At 40.1% G+C, this 6,000-nt stretch overlaps 1 long non-coding RNA gene across 1 annotated transcript in view; it reads left to right on the forward strand.

The window, feature by feature from the left end:
- The window catches only part of LOC132330242 (uncharacterized), a 164,900-nt gene extending 159,798 nt beyond the window's left edge, over positions 1-5,102 (forward strand). Inside the window, exons 2-4 of the long non-coding RNA XR_009487249.1 lie at positions 3,130-3,208; positions 4,417-4,588; positions 4,697-5,102. This is a non-coding gene — a long non-coding RNA (uncharacterized LOC132330242). The remainder of the gene's footprint in view (positions 1-3,129; positions 3,209-4,416; positions 4,589-4,696) is intronic.
- The last annotated feature ends 898 nt before the right edge of the window (positions 5,103-6,000 follow it).

Consider the following 6,000-nt stretch of genomic DNA (forward strand, 5'->3'; position numbering starts at 1 on the left):
AGGAAGTATTGTGACAAACATGAAAAGTGTGAGCCTTGTGTACATAACATTCATCAGAGAGGGTTACAAAGCCAGGTGTGGCTCTTTCTGCTGACAGACACCCCCAAATCTGCCCAGCAAAGACACGGGCACAGAAACCAGTGGGGACCTACCAGACAATCCGTGTTTCTTTGCTCCATCAAACATTCTTGGAGATCCTTTGAGTTTAACAAACAAGGCAGAAACTGTCAGGAACAAGTTGTGTTTCCTTTCCTGGAGTGACGTGGAAGGTCTTGGGCTGGTGGCACTGTCCTGTGTGCCAGGGGAGAGCCAGCAGCATGTCAGTGGGACAATCTGAGTCTCAGTGTGGAGCAGAGAGCCAGAGAAGGCTGCCTAAAGTGACAGGTATTTACCCAAAAGGGTACAGACGGATGCAAGCATCTGAGCTGCTAGACTTGAAGGCTCCTCAGTCTAAAAAACAAAAGTATGGTGTTAGGAAAGTACAGTGCCTGAACAGATGTAACTTACTCATAAAAAGAAGTGCCTGTAGGCTTCCTACCAAAGCCAGAAGTGACTTCTAGCCCTGAAAAGACCTCCACTGAGACAACTGGGATTTTGAAATGTATTTTCTCTGCCTCTCTGTTGTTGCATTTCTCTATTTGAGTAGTTACATTAATATATTTCTGGCAAAACTTGTAGAGAAACAGCAGTTTTATTGCCAAATATTAACAGAACCCTAATTTTCTTGTCTACATATAGATATTTGCAAGAAAAGATGGTTGAAGGGTTACACCAAATAGGGAATAGGATTGTTTTGTATTTGTTTTGGCCAGTGCCATCACTGAATTTTGAGAGTGAGCTTTCTTGGTAACAAAACACAATAATCCTTGTCATTTGTCCTGCGCCCTCCAAATATGTGCTTGTTCGCCTTCATTGTTAAGAAAACAGGTAAAAACTCCACAAAATGGCAAAACTAAAACTGTATGTCTTGATATGAAAACTGAACAAATATAAATACATTCCTGAATTAGAGCTATATTTATTTAAACCTGGTCTTAATATTAGAATATTCCTCATAAAATAACCGGTGCATCATGAATGCCCAAATAACTTTGTGTCAGTAGGTGACAATAATATACTTTATGATGCTCAGTATGGGTTCTTCTTTAACTTAGTTTTTCAAAGTTAATTTTATTGTAAGGACAGTTAGAGATCAGCCCATCCAAAATTAACTATTAACCAATCAGGCTGTTGCATCTCGTTGGGCATGGTGCTTGTCAGGAGAGAGACATGATCCTTAGGGAAACAGGGAAAGCATAGGGAAAGTGGAAACAGATTTATTAAAAATAATTAATTTGGCAATTTTAGGCAATAACTTCAGAATTTTATTTAATGATACTTGGAGACAGTAGAAAGTACTGCAATATTTACTGAAAGAATTTTGAGTTGCATAATCTTGTGTTTTCTCCTGGATCATCTGTCTTCTGCTGTACACCCACTGACCAACTGCAGCTGATGCACATTCTCATGCTGGATTCTGCAAATTCCTCTCCTATGGGGCTGCTGAGACCACAAGCCCCCCCCCCCAGTAATTAGCAGATGGAAATGAAGCTCAGTCAGAACCAACCTGTGCCACATTCAAGTTGGTAACCTAAAGGTGAAAAGCTTTGATTCCCATTAATAACACTTTGAGCCACTCCGACCTCCAGGATGTGATTAAAAGCCCATTAAATTCCCTCAGTAGCTTTGGCTCATATTGTTTGCATTTTGCATTATTGTCGTGTATTGTTTGATCACCTAATTACGTAATTTGATTAATTTAGGGCGTGAGCGTTTTTCTGTTTCGCGTTCGAGCATTCACCGCGCTACGAGCTCTCTTCGCCTAGGAAATATCTTTTTGTTTCACTTTACATTTCTCAGAGGGATGAACGAGCTGCTTTCCTTTGTCTCGTCGCTCAGAATAACAAATGTCAAAGCTTGGAACCTGGTAATTTGGCAATTTTAGACAATCGCCTCATAACCACGTCTCAGTACACCTTTGAAGCGGTGGAAGTTCAAAGGCTCCGCGAAGACGAGCGTTGCTTTGCCTGTTGCTATGAGTCATTTGAAGTAATTGGTCCTGTCTGATGAATGTTTTGAACTGAGGAAGTAGTGCTTTATTACCACAATCAGATACAGGTTTTTCGCTGAGGAAGTGGTGTTTTCCTCGCAGATGTAGATGTCTGCTTGATAAGGCAGAAAACAGACAGATGTGCCTCTCTGCACTGGGGAAGAGGTGTGGAGAAGGAGCAAACATAAGAGCTGAGAAAATTCCATGAAGCTACATGAGAGGGGATTTGGAAGCCTTCCCAGTAAGAAAAATTCTCAAAAGCAAGGAAACTTGCCTTTTAGAGACATAAATACTTAAAGTTTTATATATCAAACAACTATGCCTATCATTGGATTTTCAAGTGCTTAGACTGGACAAAAAAATCAGATTAGGCATTCTGAAGGTACTTTAAACAATGTCACCTAATTTTAGGCTCAACATCAGGAGCCTGATGTTCCATTTTCCTTAAACAGATGCTCTCTAACTGTTCTAAAAGTTGGGGGGTTTTAAAATTCAATATTATAAGGTATCATTGCATGTCAAGGTGGTTTTTGGAATGATACGATGTAAAATTAAACCCCAGAATTTATGTTCTCTCTTATCAGTGACTAATGCCTGATGTACTGTGCGGAAGGACCTCTCTCTTGTAAATATTTTACTAAAATTAGAAAGAGAATAGCCCTGCCAGAACCACATCTATGCTTTTGGATGTGCATGAGAGCATCCCACAGAGCTGAATGGAGTCTCTGCTCCCCGACAGAGAAGTGTTGAGTTGTGACCCCAGCCTGGGGCTCGCCAGCTCCTGCAGGCAGAAACCTTGTGCTCAGATGTGCTGAGCTCAGTCCATCCATGTGTGCCACAGACAGGAGTGGGAGAGCACTTTTTGGCACTAGGAGGGTTTTCCTCCCTCAATCTCCTTTTGAATTGCTCCCACTGGCTGTGGTGGATCTGTGTTGTGCCATACCCAGTGGACTCTTCAGTGCTGGTCTCCTCTTGAGGAAGTGCTGATGGTGGGTATGCACATTATTCATTACTGAGAAGGACTTTTTTCTTTTCCCCAGGCAGAGAAATCTTGAGGATGGATCTCTTCTCCCACTGCTGCATTGCAGAGGCCAGAGAAACACAGTAAAGCTCTGAATGGTAATAGAGAATATCCACTTCAGTGTGTGAGTGGTGTCCAGAGCAGATTAAGGAAAGAAAGACTCATATTTCAAAGGCAAGGAAGACCTTGACTGTGCTGGTGTGTGCTTTTGAGTGGAAACCCAGCACAGCAAGAATGGTAGACTCAGGTATTTTGCAGCACCATTTTTTCCCTCTTGCAGGTGGTGACAGAGTACAGAAGTGGCTCGAGTCCAGCCAGTTTCAATAGCTCAACTCCTTTTATCAGTTTTACGATATCACATTTACTTAATATCACATGGAACAAAGTAAATGTCTGCTAGGAAAGGCTGGGCTGCTGCTCAGCTGACAAATGAGCTGCCCAACGTGCTCTATCTCCTCTGTAGCCCTGTGTATTCACCTGCACCTCCACCTCAGCCATCATTTTTCTCTTTCCCATCTGGGCTCTGGTTGCTTTGGCCAAGTGACACCTTCACAAATCAAAGGTTGCATGTGCAAACTTTCCTGGCAAGAGAGGCAAGAAGTTTTGCAGCAGGGAAAATGAATATAGGTGGACACAGATTTGGAAGAACTCAAGACCTGGGCTGACCTTCATGTCCACTGCAGTCAGTGTAAAATCATATTTTTACTTTCTAAGAGCTTTGGCAGGTGTTCTGGGTTTAGTTTTCATCTGGGTGAGTGTAACAGGCTCTTAGCTCAGCCTGCATTTTGCCCACACAAATATTCAGATATAAATATTTGAAGATCTTTCCTCCTTTAAATTAATTTTCAGTTTTGTAGTAGATCAATGGAAAGGGAACAAAATGATCATAGCAGAGATTGTGGAGAGATGGGCACTGATAGCTTTGAAGATGTCTCCAGTGTTTTTTGACTGTTGAAAACATCACATTTCCATTTAATCTAATGAAACGGGGTCTGATCTCATCCCCCATTTGTGCCCATCACAAAGCTGTCACACATTTTGATACAATAAGAACATTCTTATGATCAGTGAAATTGCCAAACCAAATTATGGTGATGGTAGGTTAACCCATCCTCATGCCCTCTCTGAGAGCTGCCACACACAAGCACAAAAACCTTCTTGCTCTGCAGCAGCAGGGGCTCCTTCTTTATATGCTTCATGTATTGTAAAGATAATTAATACTTATTAATAGGTTTTATTCCATTTTTTTCCTTTTTAAATATGTTTTTAAGCACTTTGGCTCAGTACTGTTGTTTTTTTTCCACAGAAATGGGTAATTCCATTTTTTATCTAGGAGAACACCATGAACAGCTTAAAGGGGCAGAAGTGCAGCAGTTTGGCCAAGCTATTCCAGAAGCTCCAGTTACAGTTTACCCACATTTCTCCTGGCAGGGCCTGAGCATCCTATGAAAAGGAAAACCTCACCAATAACTTACAAAGTGAGTTGTTGAATTAAAAAAAAAAAAAAAAAACCTCACACATTCAGCCTCTGCCAACCCCAACGAACAGGAATATTATTAAACAATGAAATTTCACCTTTCCTACAGAATGAACTCAACATCCAGATGTGGGCACAGGATCCACCAGCACTCCCCTAAGCCAGCAGGGATCCTTGTATCATAAAAATAGAATCACATTTCAGGCTTGCCTCTATTACACAGCAGCAGTTCCTGTTGAGAGCATCACCAGGCATCCAGCTCAGGGATTTCAAAAGAAAAAATCCTCAGTGGCACTGATTAATGGGAAGGCCTGGATGTACTGGTGGATCTGGAAAGCATCTCGTAATCTTTGACAGACAAGATGTTTCTTATTCTGATGGGATTCGATCATTGTTTATGAAATTATGTGAGTGACATAGCATCACTGTTATTTTTATCCTGGCATTACAGCTGGTCTAATAATTTGGATAATAAAGTTACTTATTTTGGCAATAAATCATCATATGTATCCAGAGTTCTTATCAACATTTTCATTTATTAATATTCCCTGTCAGAATTCTTATCAATATTTTTCCACATTTGTTTTTCTTTTGGAAATCCTCTGATTTAAACTTGTATTAAACTTGTATTAATGCAAACCAGTTGATTTATTTGAAATGGTGACATCATTTTACTCCAGTCTGTAGAGGTTTACACTTTGCCTGAATTAAAGTGTCCACACTGACTTCTACAAGAATATTTTCAGTTTATCAAGTGCCTGTTTAAAATACATATTTTTTTATTATACACCAAATTTAATTTCCACCTGCATACACACTTACCTGTGTGAGCATACACTTGTATTCCACTTTTTCCCACATGGTTTCTGCCTTTATGTCTTTTCCATTTCCACAGGAGAATCACAGAATCATTAAAGTTGGGAAAGACTCCCAAACTCATCAAGCCCAGCTTTCTAAACACAATTGAGGGAAATATTTACAGTAGTTTTATTATTAAGAATTTTGTTTAAGAAAAACATTAAAAATGAATAAAAATAACTGAAAATTATAGCAACTTGTAATAACCTATCTCAGAATTTCTGAAAAACAGAAAAACCTCAAGACAGGACAACCTCTCTGGTAGTTGGGTGGGTGAGTAACACATCATATTTATGCTGGGAAGGGAGAATGAAGAGGTGGGAAAAAACCACCAGAGCTTAACCATAAGTCAAGACCAGCCACCTACTACCAGTAGTAACTCAGATTTCGAGGAAAGCTGAGGACACTCCTGAAATAATGAAAATTTTCTTCCTGAAATAATGATCAGCAGAGGAAAATGAAGACATTCTGTGGGTGAGCAGACCATTGGAGGCTGAACATGATCAATTCTACGTGGAGAGTTAATAATTTATCATTAAGGAACAAACTGAGAAA

Source organism: Haemorhous mexicanus, chromosome 8, assembly GCF_027477595.1.
Source record: "Haemorhous mexicanus isolate bHaeMex1 chromosome 8, bHaeMex1.pri, whole genome shotgun sequence".
Taxonomy (NCBI): Eukaryota; Metazoa; Chordata; class Aves; order Passeriformes; family Fringillidae; genus Haemorhous; species Haemorhous mexicanus.